This window comes from Neofelis nebulosa, chromosome 5 (genome assembly GCF_028018385.1).
Source record: "Neofelis nebulosa isolate mNeoNeb1 chromosome 5, mNeoNeb1.pri, whole genome shotgun sequence".
NCBI lineage: Eukaryota > Metazoa > Chordata > Mammalia > Carnivora > Felidae > Neofelis > Neofelis nebulosa.
This window is the reverse complement of record NC_080786.1, coordinates 90,875,806-90,891,293: the sequence shown is the minus strand read 5'-3', so window position 1 is coordinate 90,891,293 and position 15,488 is coordinate 90,875,806. Positions and strand designations below refer to the sequence as shown.

The window sequence follows — 15,488 nt, the reverse complement described above, 5'->3', positions numbered from 1 at the left end:
AGAACCGACATGGATATGAGTTAGGGCTTCATGGAAGGTGCCCTGAGAAGTGTCCTGAGAGAAAGGCAGGGCCTTGCACCCCACCCCACAACCGTGAAGAGGAGTTGGCATGAGGATCCTACAGGATCCAGCCGGGGATGGAGGCAATGTGATGGACGAACAGGAATGGGAAATGGAAAAACATATTGGTAGGAAGGAGGAGAGAGCGAGCTGGGAGGTAGCAGGCCAACCTGGGTTGGAGGCCTGGACTGGCTTAATAGTTATGTAATATTTCTGTGTCTCAGTTGCCCCATCTATAAAATGGGAGTAATAAAGCCATACCTACCCCTAAGACTTTCATGAGCTAAAATACACAGAGCAGCTTTTTAAATGGCCTGGCACATACAGAGAAAGACAGATACCATATGTTTTCACTCTTATGTGGATCCTGAGAAACTTAACAGGAACCCATGGGGGAGGGGAAGGAAAAAAAAAAAAGAGGTTAGAGTGGGAGAGAGCCAAAGCATAAGAGACTCTTAAAAACTGAGAACAAACTGAGGGTTGATGGGGGGTAGGAGGGAGAGGAGGGTGGGTGATGGGTATTGAGGAGGGCACCTTTTGGGATGAGCACTGGGTGTTGTATGGAAACCAATTTGACAATAAACTTCATATATTGAATAAATAAATACATACATACATACATACATACATGGCCTGGCACAACACAAACTCTCAGTAAACTCTAGGAAATCTTCTTAACAACCCCATCCTCTTCCACAAATTGCTCAGAATCCTGGGGCTTCTTCCTTCCCGCTTTCTCTCAGACTAACTCCTTCTTTTCCATTCTCGTGGCCTCTCTGCAATCCTGGCACTGTGATCTCGTCTCCTCCCCACCCTCGTCACAGGCCTCCCTCTCCCCCACCTCATCCATCTCCAGCTCACCAGGCCGCTCTGCAGAAGGGCCGGTGTGTTTGGTACCCTTAGTTCCCAGGTACTTTTCCATACGTCCTGCTTTACTCAGAGGAGCTCATTTAATTCAGTTCCCACAACTGCCCTCTGAAGCAGGTATTATGGCCATTTTACAAATGAAGAAACCGAGCCTCTGAGAGGAGAAACCATCTGCCCAAGGTCACTCTGCAAGTATACGGTGGAGCCAGGATTCAAGCCCCGCTGTGTGGCTCCAGGCTGCCTTCCGCACCAGACTCCTCAGCAAAGCATCTGAGGCCTTCAGCAGATGGCTGCCCTCACCTGTCCCAACACAGCCAGATGTTTGCCCATGCGAGATAGGCCAGCCCCCTGATGCACACCTCTCATCTTCACTTGTGTCTTACCCTCAAGGAGTCAAAGAGCAAGAACAGGAAAAAGAAAAGGAGAGGCTGTAGGAATGAGAGGGATTTGGGAAAGAGAAGAGCGGGAAGGGGAAAGCATGCTGAAAGGGAACTAATGTGGTATCCAGAGGTTTGGGGGCTTCTCTGGTGGGCCTTCAGCTCTGCCTCCAGTTTAGCTTCTGTCTTCTCCATCAGGGCATGGGATTCCACGGAAAGGAAAGAGTGAGAGGAGCCTCGGGCACAGGAGGCCCAAGCTGGAGGCTGGCGCAATGGCTGTAAAAAACTCCAGCTGCTCCAAATGCATTCAAGCCACTTGGCCCAGCCGCACACCCAGGGTACATGCAGATGAGGCTCGGACAGCTGTGGGGATCTCCCAGGAATCCTGACAGGATCCTGGCCAGCACGAGAGGGGCTGGGAGGCCTCAGGCAGGCCACAAAGCCCTCACTTCCAGAAACGGGTCTGGGGTGGATTCTGTCAACCACACAGTGGGAAACTCAATGTGCTCTCCGAGAAAAATTCCTGAAAAGACTATAAACAAATGGTGGTGGGCACTTTGAGAAAGGCAGCTGAGATCATAGTCAGGAAGTGTGTGTTCAGTAATAAAGTCCTGTCAGGCAAAGCTCATCTTCTCTGTCGACAGGGTCACCAGGCTGGTAGACGAGGGAAATGGGGTTTGCCGGTGTAGCTGATCTTGAAACCATCTGACAAGCTCTTCAAGAAATTGTTGCATATAAGCTAGAGAAAGGAAGCTAAAAGGTGAAGAATTAGTAGCACACAGAGCTGGCTGTACAATCTTACCCAAGGGTGCCTACTGATGGTTTGAGTCCCCTTGGATGGAAGCAGCCAGGTACTTACAGGGCTCTGAACTATCCCACTGCATTCAATACCTTATCAGTTCCTTGGATCGATAGATGGGAAGCATTTGAAGGTGGGAGTTATTAGCAGGTATATTAGCTGTCAGAGACAGAATCTTGGATTTTTTTTAAATTGTATTTTTAACCAGTCTCTACACCCAACGTGGGGTTCAAACTCACAACCCTGAGATCAAGAGTCATGTGTTCTACCGACTGAGCCAGCCAGGTGCCCCCAGAATCTGAAATATTTTAATCAGCTAGAGAGAGGGGCTGAATTTAGACAAGATGAAATGAACTAGGGAAAAACGTAGAGTCTCAAACATAAGACCAGAAAGACTACAGCGCTGTTATGGGTTGAACTGTGTCCCTCTAAAAGTCACATGTTTAAGTTTCAATCCCCAGAACCCCAGGATGTGACCTTATTTGGAAATAAGGTTGTTGCAAATGTAATTAGTTAAGATGAGGTCATACTGGAGCAGGGTAGGCCCCTCATCACATATAACTGGTGTCCTTACAAAAGGGGAAATCTGGAGACAGGTGTACAGGGAGAATGCCATGCAAAGAGAAAGGCAGAGATTAAGGGGGTGCTTCTATAAGCCAAGGAATGGCAAGCACTGTCAGGAAACCACCAGAAGCTAGGGGAAGGTTCTCCCTCAGCCCTCAGAAGGAACCAAACCTAACAACATCTTGATCTCGGGCTTCTAGTCTCCAGGACTGTGAGACAATACACTTCTGTTGTTTAAGCCACCCAGTCTGGGGGACTTTCTTACAGCAGCCCTAGCAAACTAAAGCAACACAAAGACATACTTAGAAGATGGGGCTGAGTTACAGATTATGCTAAAAGGGAGACCTAAGGGGAATGGTTGGCTGCGAGATCCGTGAAAGTCAGCAGGGCCACGTGGCTGCCAAAAATAGCCAGGGCAGAATTAAGGCTGCGTTAACAGAAGCTGTGGTAACTGGACGCATGAGGGTGTGCTGGCCGGGCCTCACCTGGAAAACCAGATTTGGTCCTGGTGACCGCAATTTAAGACAAGTGGGAGGATGTTCAGATTTCTGTGCCCAGAGATGAAGAGACAAGTCAGAGGAGCACTCGTGGAAGTGGGGAAGAGGTGAAGGCAATCGGTCTCCCATGCTGGATAAGCTCTGGCATGGAAGTGACCGGGTTTGCCTGGAACAGCCACATGGGAAGAGATGGGGCCCACAAGGAGAGACACAGACTTCAGAGAAATATAAGAACTTTCTATTAGACATTGTTGAGCAAAAATTGAATGGGCACCTTGTGGGGTGATGAGCTCTCTGTCTCTGAGGAAGACTCCGCCAGCTGACTGCTCAGTAGGGACCTGTAGAGGTGACCCTGGCCACTTCCAGCTCCAGGAAGGACCCACTCCTATTCCCTGCCTGGCCGACACCAGAAGCTCAGGCCCTTTACCCATGTAAAGTTAGAGGCTCCTGCAGGTTGTTTCGGCCCAAGACCTTTCATCGATGGCTTTGGCAGGCAAAATGGCATGCCGAGAGCAGGGAGTCTGGAATCACACACCTCAGAAGATCAGGTTCAGCGAGACGCAGGTGCACTGGAAGGATGAACTTGTTCATGCTCACAAGGATGGGCATGAATAGGGGTGGGAAGGAAAGCAGCCATGGCTCTCCATTGCCCAGGGAGCGAGGAAACTGGCAGCCCCAGAGTTCACCAACTCGAACTGGGTGGGAAGACCCTGCTGGTGGGTGCTGAGGGGATACAGAGGAGGCTGCACCCAGGCCTCCCTTTGACCAACTCCTATGCTATTAAGACTGTTCCCAGGATGACCCGATACTAAGAGTGAGCATCTGTCTACAAGAGTTCTACTACTTCATTCCATCCTCCCTTAAACTAGTCCTCCCTCACTTCACAGTACAAAAAGGAGGCTCAGACAGGGAACGGAACTCATATGAAACCCACAAACAAAAACTGGGTTTGAACTCAACTCTGTCTCATCCCAAAGCCCGTGCTCCTTCCAAGTTTCCACACTAAAGTGGAATGGGATGTAGAAGTGTCACAGGCACCCAGTAACAGAAAGAACAGCCTAGTGTGGTCTAAAGTAGAGTCTCAAACTTCAGCAGGCATGAAAATGACCTAGAGGGTCTGTTTAAGTGCGGGTTGCTGGGCCCCAGCCTGGGAATCACTGAGTTACTAGATCTGGGGTTCAGTCCAAGAACTGTTGCATTCCTAACAGGTTCCAGGTGGTGCTGATGCTGCTGGCCAGGGACCTGCTCTGTGAACAACTGCTCTGGAGTAATCAGGAAAGGAAGCAGGTGTCCTCCAGACTCAGAGCCACGGAGAGATAAAGGTTCACTGCCGAGATCATCATCTGTCTCCAGTACAGGAGTCCCCCAGCAACATCCTGGGCAGCAAGACTGACAGCTGGTGCTGCTTCACCAGAACCCATCTGGTTGGGAAGATGCCCATTCTGAAAAAAACCCAGCTTCCTGTATTTTCTACTCTGGAGTCTTCTGCTTTTCCCGGGCTGATGAGCTGTGTTCTCTCCTATAGGAAGTCCTGCCCCTTCTGCAGTCAGCCAGCATGACCCTTAGGGTTTTCTCCCTCTCTAAATAAATGGACAAGTTCCCTTCACTGGAACTTTTGTGGCTGGGTTTCCCAAGCCCCTCCTGTTGCTGGCTGCCCTCCATGGAGCACACTGAAGTTGGTCAGGGTCCCCTCAAAGATCCATGTCCAGAAATGAGGACAGAATTACCGGGAGAACCCAATCTGGTTCCTGCACTTCTCTTAGTGCCATTTAAGATGGTATTGTTTTGAGCAAGCCCATCACCCTGTCAGTTCCTATAAAGCCTGTGCACAATTAAACCCCTCAGATCTTTTTTTCTTTTTTCAGGATCTGAAGCCAAACCAAGTCTTCTCCCACTCCCATCCCCCTTATGAACTTGAGTAATTAATTTGTGCAATCTAAATGTGACTTTCCATCTGCCCCTGTTAAATTTCATCTTGTTGGTTTAAACCCAGCATTCCAGTCTGTTGAGATCATTTTGAATATTTATTCTATCTTTTATAGGAGCTGCCCATCATAGTCCTGTCATCAACCAATTTGATAAGCTCACTTACACCAGTTTCATGCAACTCATGGATAAAAATGTGAAGCTTCATTTTTCAGAAGCTCACCTGCCACACACCATCTTCCCTTTGGGAATCCCTAATCATAAGATCAGACTTCCTATAGTCTAGGGAAGGTCCGTGGGCATGTCATTTCTTTCCTTGGCTGTTATTAACACCAGGCTGATGCGATGTCTTTCATATGAATGCTGTCACATCACAACCTAGTTCTTGGTCATGGTCAGAATCAAATCACAAGGATAGTTTCGGTTGCTATCTCTCTATCTTTTGGGCAACAGCAATGTGAAAGAGGCAAGAATGCAAAAATGTATCCGAGCCTCCACTTTAAACAGTATTTGACATCCAACAGAAGTCAGGCTGCCTATCCCCCCATCATTACTAGAGCATGCCTCATCATTACTAGAGCATGCCTCCCTGGCAGCTTTATAAGCCATACTGGGCAAGTAGCATCCAAATCCTTCCGACTGGGTGGGGAAAATGCAATAGGGATATGTCAAACTTGGACCTGCTAAGCTGCAAGGCATGCTGGGATTTTGGCAGCTGGTCAGTGAGGAGGCATGTTTTCTGGCATGGGGTACCTAGAGAAAGGGGTGAAGACAGAATCAAGGAAGTGAAAAGGAAAATGGGGCCTTGACAAATGGCCACTCTGCTGCCACTCGTACGTGAGAAGTGTTCTTCTGCTGGAGAAAGACATAGGCTATGACCATGGGATGCTGAAGGAGCATTTGTGAACAATATTTTGATACCCTCAGCCAAGGGTGGAAAAAAGTAATATACACAGTTAAGAGTATAGGCTCTGAAGTCAATAGTCTGGGTTTAAATCCCAGCTCTACTACTTTTTAACCATGTGACCTTGGGCAAATTGTTTTCTGTCTCAAGGTTTCAGTTTCCTCTCAAGGTTTCAGTTTCCTCGTATGGCAAGTGGAGATAAAAATAATCCGTGCACATGAGGCACATGAGGATTAAAAGAGACAATGGGTATACAGAGTTTAGCGGACTGTCTGGTACATAGTAACAGCTCAATAAATAATAGCTGTTATTATGGAACAATAACTTGAAGGCATTGAAGGCTGATAGTTTCTGGGCTGGAGACGTGAAGAAGAAAAAGCTAAGCAGGTGAAAGAAGCAACTAAAGACACTGGGTTAGGAGCAGGAGAGACCTGGAGCTCACCTGGAGGTGGAGCTGAGGCATCCGGCCAGGGCAAGGATTCTGACCCCCAGGTCAAGTAGGGTGAAGCAGCCAGCTTGAAGCCTCAGAGGAGGTCAGTGAAAACAGTTTATTTTTTCAGCTCTGAATATGAAACCATTTTATTGCTATAGGAAGTCCACCAAAAATTGTCTAGATGGTCCATGTGAAAAAGAAGCATAAATATTCCACTTCTAGAAATCTGTTCTGAAATAATCATTTACAGGCACAAAGATTTATACACAAGGATGTTCACCGCAGCATTATTTATATTAGTAAAAAGTAGTTTACATCTTAGATGTCCAACCCACAGAGGATTCAGTAAATAAATTAGGGCACATCCATAGGATGGAATACTGGCAGCCATTAAAAAGCCCATTGGAGAAGAAGACTTAAGACGTGGGGGAAATTACCACAATATATTATTAAATGAAAAAGGCTACTTACAAAGTAACACAAACAGTACAATCACAATTTTGTTATATGTGTATCTAGAAGTAAACAAGCAACAGTGTTGAATGAATGTGCGTTACTGTTATAAATGCTTTTTAAGAAGAAACGATCTCAAAGAAGTTACACTAGAAGGGTGCTCCCACAATCAGCTTATAATACAAAGCCATTACATTCAGAACGCAGGAACACAAACAGTAGCTATGATCTGAATGCCAGGAGCTGTAGCTGGTGACTACTAGAAAGGACCTGGCTGTTTGGAAGGGCTGAGGGCAAAGAGATTGGGCACGCCATGCCATTGGCGTGCGGCCAGGGGCAGCATAAGAAAGAAGATTTAGGTCAGCGGCTCTCAACTATAGCTGCATATTAGAAGCGAAAAAAATATCAGTTGCTCAGGCTCCACACTCAGGGACTTTGACTTAATTAAAGTCTAGGATGGAGCTGGTCATCTATAGGTTGTCAAAGCTCTGCAGGTGATTCTAATAGACATCAGTGGATTCATATTGAACTGAGCCAAGCTACGGTTACCTGAATACAGAGGTCACTGGAGCCTTGCTCCCTGGACTGGGCCCCATATATCAAGAGAGACTCACTCTATAAGCTGGAGAGATGCTGAAATAGAGCAGGCAGCCCCCAGGTACCTGGTTTATGCAGGAAAACGACCCTCAGCCTTGAGGGGCTTTCACAGAAGTGCTCCTTGGAGCTGGGCTGTTTGGGAGTTTTTGCCACAAGGACACTGCTCTCCATTGAGGCTCCTGATGGGGCCCAGGTTACCAGCTGACTCCATAAATTGCAAGTACAGGTGGCTTTACAAACAGGAGAAGGGAAGGAAACAAAGATTGCGGGAAATCTACAGGGACCTGACTCTGCAGAAGCCAGAGCTGGTCTAGTGGTATTTTCCTCTTCTGTCCTGCTTTCGGGCAGAAACACACCCTGGTCAAGAGAGCAATGTGTAGACCTTAAAGGCAGTCTGTTCTGGGTGGATGAGGCCTCTCAGAGGGCTCCTGGTTTCCCCCAGGCGCCTTAAGGGAAGAGGAGCAGAGGGAACAAGCTGCTGGAAACAAAAGTTTGTGTTAAATGATAAGATCTCCCCCAGCTTCTCGATACAGGTATAGAGTTACCCAAGGCACCAAAAGAAGGGAAAGAACAGGCTTGGGTCGGTTGCTTTACACACTGGATCCATCCATCCCTGAATAATTAAGAACCAACTACAGCTCTTTTGTGCTCCTTAAAGGGGAGCTCCTGGGGGCCCCCTCAGGACAATGACTAGGGCAGTATGGAGGGAGTTTTGTCTCAGGTGGAACAGTGGGGTTGGCAGATAGGGACAGATCTAAATTGCCACCCCACCATTTCCCTAGAGACATTGACATTGTCTCCCTAGAGACAGAATTACATCAACTCCGGCAGAAGAACAGAGCTGCAGATAATCCAAAATGCTGGATGATCAAACCCTAACAGAGCAATGCATTGCGTCTATTTGTACATGGATGTATGTGAGTATATTCTCTCTCTCTCTCTCTCTCACTCTCTCTCTCTCTCTCTCTCTCACACACACACACACACACACACACACACACACACACACACCCCTACTGTGCAGCAGATTTAGCTTCCAAATGATGTTTGGCTCAGGCAGAAGCTAAAGGGAGAAAAAGAATGCACTCTCTGAAGATACTGGCAGTCAGGTGGCTTATCAGCAGTGGGTCTGGAGGGAACTAGAAACTGGTCTTAGACTAAACATTCTCCACAAGTGATCCACAAAAAAGAGATTTTCCTGGAAAATGAAGAAGTGACTGTAATCTCCATTCAACAGTGCTGACCTCAAGGGCCAGAAAGAGTCTTAGGGTTCATCTGACCATCTCATTTTCACAGATGGGGAGTCTAGGTCTGGCAGAAGCTCTCAAGTGGGGCAGACTCCCTCATTTCTAACCCAGCCTCCCCTTTTGGGAATTTAAATCTATCCGCTCCAATTTGATCCTCGGGGGACTGACAAGCAGATGGTCACCAGCCATCCTCCAGTACCATCCCTTCCTATTGCAGAAGAGGCCAGCCAGAGACATTCTTGGTTCAGATGCAAAGCTATTCTGATAATATCGACAAGGCTTCAAATTCAAACGAGTTCCAGGTGCAAGTCTGATTAAGTCATCCTTATTAAGGCAGATCAATGAGGGCAGTGTCATGGCGCAACTCAGCACACACAGCATTGCCTATAAAGCTTTCACTTGCTCAGGAACAGCCCAACGGAATCCTTATCCTTCTGTTTCAAGTCAGACTGGAGGAGGGTGAACAGCCCAACTGTTGGGAAGTGTGCTCAAGGTCAAACTCTCCCGAGCCTGGTCTTCATTGCAAGGGTTCCTCCTCCCGCTTTCCTCACTGTGCCCAGCAGCAAATTGGATAGGAAACCACCTTCTTTTTTTCCATTTTGAAGCTACCAAGTGTAGTCATTTCTCATTGGTGAGCCCCTGACTAATGTCAGGATTAAAGAGTGCATCCTGCAAGGTTTGGTTTTCATCTCTCATGCTCATTAAAGCAAAACACTACAGCAGAAGGGAGAAAAAGTGGCATGGCAGAGCCATAGAACATTCGGCACCCTGCTTCCCTTCCAGAACCCTACTCTCAGCTGGAATTTGCCTTGCTACTTTCTAGCATTCAAATCCGTTATTAGGGACATTTTTTCAGAAAGAAAATCTTGGGGGAGAATCTTCCATCTGAGACAGAGAATGGCATATGCAAAGATCCCCTTTCAGATTACCCATCATTGAGCCGTCTCTTCAATGAAAGCACCCATCATCAAACCAAAAGGAGAAGGAGGTTCACAACAGTATAGCATTGTGAAATCCAGGTGTTGCCCACACAAGCTGTAAAAGAAGGGCTCAATTTGGTCAATTCAATGAAACTCCATTAGTCAAGCCACTTGCTTTGGCTTCTTTTCATACATTTAAGACCAAGTTAGTTAAGCTTTGTCATAGATTTAGATCAACTTGGTAGCGTCTGAATTCAAATGCAAAGATCTGAATGTGAAGAAAATCCATCCATTAGAGGTAGCTATCTCCAACACACACACACACACACACACACACACACACACACACACACACACACCAGTCAATGAAGACAGGCTAGTGATCTAGGTAACTGGATGAGGCAAAGGATGGTCCCAGGACCCAGTGGGGTTCAGACCCTGAAGAATAAGTAACCAGCACTTCCTCCCTATAGTTCTCATTTCCAGATCTTCAGATGCCTGGCTTTGTCTCTGTGCACACCACAGGCACAAGGTAGTTGTTCAGCCCCGCTCAATGAGTGACAATCTGAGGAGCCCAGGGAAGATCTGAGGTGGTGGAACTCTAGCCCTCTCAGCCTTCCCCACAAACCCAGGACTCCAAGTCCTTCAGACAACTCCACATTAGCTGTCAGATCACCCAGTCAAACCCCAAGGGGAAAGAAAACCCTGGCAGTAAATTCCATCACAGAAGTTAAGGTAATGCTAGTAACTGTGTTCTCCTAGTCATACCAGTTCACCTCCATTCTGATCAGAGACATGCCTTGTTTATCCTCATATCCATATCTTCCAGCACAGTGCCTGGCACACAGTAGGTGCTTAGTAATAAATGGTGAACACAAGAGTTCACTATTATTGTTGGTCTCATCTATCCTGTACTTAGGCAATAACAAAGCTAACACTTGCAGATTTTGGGGAACATCTGGCAGCTGGGGGTGTGAGTCTCAGCCCTGTATCACTTAAGGTTTCCATGGTCCTTTGCCCTCTGTGCCCATTCTAGCACTTTAGTCCTCAATGAAAGTACTAAATTGGTTGATTATATGCTAGTGATCCGAGTTTCTACCTTGTTGACTTTCTATGGGATATAGGAGGGTTACCAAGATTAAGTATAAGAGTGTCAGGGCACCTAGGTGGTTCAATTGGTTGAGCACCCAACTCTTGATTTTGGCTCAGGTCATGATCCTAGGGTCGTGGGATCAAGCCCCATGTTGGGCTCCACACTGAGCATGGAGACTGCTTAAGATTCTCTCTCTCTCTCTCTCTCTCTCTCTCTCTCTCTCACCCTCTGCCCCTCTCCCTCACTTGTGTGCATGCCCTCTCTCCCTAAAAAAAAAAAGTGTCATGATCAATGCTGAAAATAATTGAACCCACAGCATCTTCCCCCCCAAGTGTACACACTCTACCTACTCATCTTCAGCCTTGTCAGGCTAATCCTCCATAAACGTCTGCCATCCCTCTCCCCCTTGCTGGGGCTCCCCTTCTCCTTTTTAGACCCATACTCAGAGCTCAGGGCTTTCTGGATAATCCTTGGGATCCCTGAATATCTTTTCTCATCTAACCCCTGAATAAGATTTTACTACATTAGGGGAAGCAAAAAGTCATGGTTGGATTTGGTTCTTCTTCTTTCTTTCTTTCTTTTTTTTTTATTTTTTGCAGAGAACAAAGCTGGCTTATACTCACTGAGTTCTTCGGGTGCTGGGGAGGGAGAGGGAAGAGACTTGAGTTCCAGTCCTGGCTCTATGTCTGGAACCTTGCATCAATGGATGTGAAGTGCTCAGATTTATATAAGACAGATAACTCCGTGACCTCAAGGAACTCATCATCTAGAGAACTCATCATAGTACCCCCAAGGTTCTGGGAGACATGATAACACGTACACACAAAGAGATCATGTTTCTTAGGATCTTAAGTTCTTGATCTGTAAATATAGGGGGCCAGGCTGCTCAAGAGCAGATATTGGTTTTGCTTGGACCATTTTATCTGGCCAGTTTGACTTTGAACATCCAGGTGTCCAGCCATTCTAACTAACTGCCTGATCAGCACATTGCTACCTGCTTGGCTTCTATAGGCATTGGAGTTTGTGACTTCCCTAACATGGACAATCTCTAAGCCATCTTCCAGGTTTGAGCCTCAGTAAGAAGTAACGAACAGAGTGGCTTTCAAACAAGCCAGGGAGGGTACACCAAGACAGAAAAGCGTATGCAATTCTGCCAGTCCCCAAAGGGACGTGGCAATCCACAGAGCCAGGCTGGACCTCTCAGCTTCTTTGCCTTCCTGGTCTGGCTCTAGGAGAAGTGGAAAGGGAGCCCCTTCCTGGCCTTCCCTTCTCTTCTCCCACCCTCCCTTTACAGACAGCTGGTGGGCAGGGGGGCAGAGCCAACAAGCCCAGCTCTCAGTCCCACCTGAGTCCCAGAGCTTTCTTCAAACAGTCTTCTCCTACGCCCTAGGTCACCATTTGGCACCAAGCCCTTGCTGTTTTGTACGGCCTGTGCTTTTCCCCATTATGTTCTCCCTTCCCAAACACACACATACACACACGCGTCTTCTTTAGATCAAATTGGTGAATTTAGCAGCCTCTCTGGGCATGGGCTCAGCCCTGTACACCTTTGTATCTACCCACATGTAGTCTGGTGCACTGCACACAGTAGGCGCTTAAAAAGTGTTTGACGTCCAAGTGATAATAATGCTGGCTATTGTCAGGTCTGGAGGACAAAGGCTCTGGCACTGACGCCCTGGAAAGAGAACAGAGTTGGAAGCTCTGCCGCCCCCTCCCCAAACTGCTGCTGGCAGCTGTTGAAATCAGGAAAGGAGTTGCCCTCCTGCCCCTACACACACACACTTTCTTAACCTGGCATCTTCTTGCTGAGCAGGTCTCCCAAAAACAATGCTCACTGTCCTCTGGGTGACCAAGTGGCAAATTCCCTCTCTCTTTGATATTTTATCCCCCTTCCTCCTCTGTTGGGAGTCTACATTTGGGGCAGGGTACTGGTGGGTTTTCCCAAATTGTTTCTTAAGCAGTCCTCCCTTTCCTGGATGTGAGGTCCGGTTCTCAGGCTCAAGTTCCCCCCTGCCCCTACCTCAAGGTCACCTATCTAGGCTCAGAAAAGGTGAGAGGTCACTTTTAAACGTCAAGAAGAAATGGGGGGGAGGGACGGCGGCGGGGTAAGTGAGGGGAATGAATGGGAAAAGACAGACTATGAGATGAGGGAGAGTGGGGGTGGGGAGGACGGAGTCGCAGGCGTGGAGGGCGTGTGAGAGGCGCCGCTGCTTTCAGAGCAGAATGAGGCCGAACTGGGAGGATGGGGAGAATAGGAAGCGGGGTGACTGGTGGAAGCAGACTGAAATCGCTAGGGGCTGAAGGAAAAGGATGGGGGTTGGAGGCACAGAAGGTAGGGTCGCCGTGGGGTCTAGACCCAGGCAAGCCTCCACGCGTCCAACCCCATTCGCGTTTGCTCAGGCACGGGACCGGGAAGGAGCGCGTCCCGAGGGTGGGCAGCCCTCTCCCAGCTCCTGCTCTCATCCCCGCCGCGGAAAGCCTGCAGAGCGTCGCGGGGGTGGGGGCAGAGACCGGCGGCTACCCGACCCCGTCCGGCTCGGGGCCCACTCCAGCCCGGCGCGGCGGGGCGGGCGGAATGACCCGCGGACTCCGCACAGGGGGCTGGGGAGGAGGCAGGAACCGCGCTTCAGGTGGCTCCTCCTCGTTGTTTAAAGTTTGCGGCAGGCGGAGGAGCCGGCTCTGTCCTCCCACCGCCGCCGGCTCGCGGCTCCGTACGGCGGGGTCGCCTCAGCCTCGCCTTCTCCCCCGGCGCGTCCTACCGCCACTTCCCTGTCGGCTCCCGCCCCGCGCGGGTCCCGGATCCCCTCTCCTGTCTCCATCCCTCCCGGTGCCCGAGCGCCCCCCGCTCCCTCCCTCCGCGCTGGATCTCCCGCACGACGTGAGCGGAAAGTGAATGAGCAGCCCCAACCACAAAGACGAATTACCATGAGAAAAATAAATCAGGGAATCGCCGTCCGCGTCCCACGTTCCCGCCGCCGCACCCTTCTCCACCCTCCGAGGCGGGAGCGCGGGGCCCCCGGGCCGCCGCGTCTGGGCCCTGGCGGGGCACAGTTCGGGCTCCGCGGGGCCCTGCCAGGGCAGGGGGTCTGGGAAGAATCGGGTGGGGGCCGGGCAGGCGGGGACGTCCGCGAGCGCGAGATTTCACACTCCGAGCGGGCCACGCGTTCCCACGCGCCTCGCCGCCCGCACTCTCCTTCCCTCCGGTTTACTCGTCGGCCCTCGGTGAGCCTCCATCGCGGCGCCAGTCTCAGCTCCTCTGCCCCGCGCTCTCTCAGCCTTTCATTCGTCCGTCCCCTCCTCCAGGCCCGGGCGGCGGGTCCCCATCACGGCTGCTGCCCAGACGCACCGGCCGCGCGGCCAGACCAGGGCCCCGCGCAGCCGGGACCCGGAGCGGGCGGTCGGCGGGAAAGCGGCAGCGCGGAGGGCGAGGAAGCCCGGGGACCCCCTTCTCCTCCCGCCCGCAGCCTCCCCCACCCGGTTCCAACTTGCTAGCTCCTCCGGGCCCCTACCCCTCTGCCCAGCCGAGTTGCTGAAGTTTGCAACTTGCAGCCCCAGCCCGCTCAGGGGAAACGCCCGGGGCTCCCGGGACTCACCTCCGGGCTGCGGGCACAGGTGCCCTGCTCTCGGCGGCTCCCGGCTCCCGGCGGCACGGAGCAGCGGAAGCCAACCAGGAAGGCTGGCGGCCCGTCTGGGAATGGGCGGCCGCGCTGGAACAGCCCCCGGCCCTGGGCTCGGCGCTCCCCTGCAGTCCCGACCCGGGCCCCGCGCCGCTGCGCTCGGGCTCCTCCAGCAGCCGCTGGACGCGCGGCCGACCCGCCCGGCTCCGTGGAGCTGGGCTCTGGCAGCAGTCCCCGCGCTCCAACTAGCTCCCGACCCGGAGCGCGGGTGAGGACGGGGAGGAGACGGAGGAAGCCAAAGGAAGGGGGGAGAGGCGGTGGGGGGAGGAGTTGGGAGAGAGCGGAGGGAAGGAGGGAGCGGGAGCGAAAAGGAGGAGGGGGTTGGAGAGGACCTGCCGCGGCCGGCGCTTCACCCGCCAGCCCCGAGGCGCGCGGAAGAGCGCGAGGGGGCGCCCTGCATCTCAATGTCCCCAGGCTCGGCCCAACTCCCGCCCCTGGCCTGCCTAGTGTGTGTCACCCAGTGGGTGGACACAAGTCCCACTCCGCAGCCGGCATTCGGACGACGAGACCCAGGTCCTCCTGAGCCCTTGCTACCTTTTGCCACATCCTGCCTTACTGTCCTCGGTGACCCCATCTCGAACCTGACTTCCTCTAGGGGCGTCAGCCCACCAGAACCCTACCCACCCCAACCCTTGGCGCCTGAGAAAAGTCTCCCTTCCCCCCGGCTCCCAAATTCCCCAGCCCTATTAGCTAGGGACGATCTTCCTGCCTGTGGATTTAAACGGGGGAAGGAATAGCGTACAAAACAGGGGAAATCTGGTATAAATTGCGGTCGAAGACGAGGCTGCTGGGCTGGACTGGAAAACCAGAACTGGCTGGATCAGGGTTAACTTTACCAGCTGCACGACCTTGAGGGAACCTCTCCATGCCTCAGTTTCCCCAACTGTAAACTAGGGCTGGCAACACCTAACCTCAGAACGATTTGGGGAACAAGTAGGGGCTGTAGTGAGTAAAAATATCCTCAAGGAACACTGGGAGAACATCCAGGAGATTAGCGATCCCGGGAGGCAGAGAGGAGTGCTCTCGGCTGAGAGAGAAGGGTTACGGCGATCTCACAGATCGAGGCTGAAATGT

At 50.9% G+C, this 15,488-nt stretch overlaps 1 protein-coding gene across 4 annotated transcripts in view; it reads right to left on the bottom strand.

The window, feature by feature from the left end:
* The window catches only part of SEMA5B (semaphorin 5B), a 119,443-nt gene extending 104,597 nt beyond the window's left edge, over positions 1–14,846 (bottom strand). For 3 of the 4 annotated variants that reach the window (XM_058731168.1, XM_058731170.1, XM_058731172.1), the window contains exon 1: positions 14,331–14,846. The gene's annotated coding sequence lies outside the window, so the exon portion shown is untranslated. The remainder of the gene's footprint in view (positions 1–14,330) is intronic. The other variant, XM_058731171.1, reaches the window with a different exon arrangement.
* Positions 14,847–15,488: the final 642 nt, after the last annotated feature.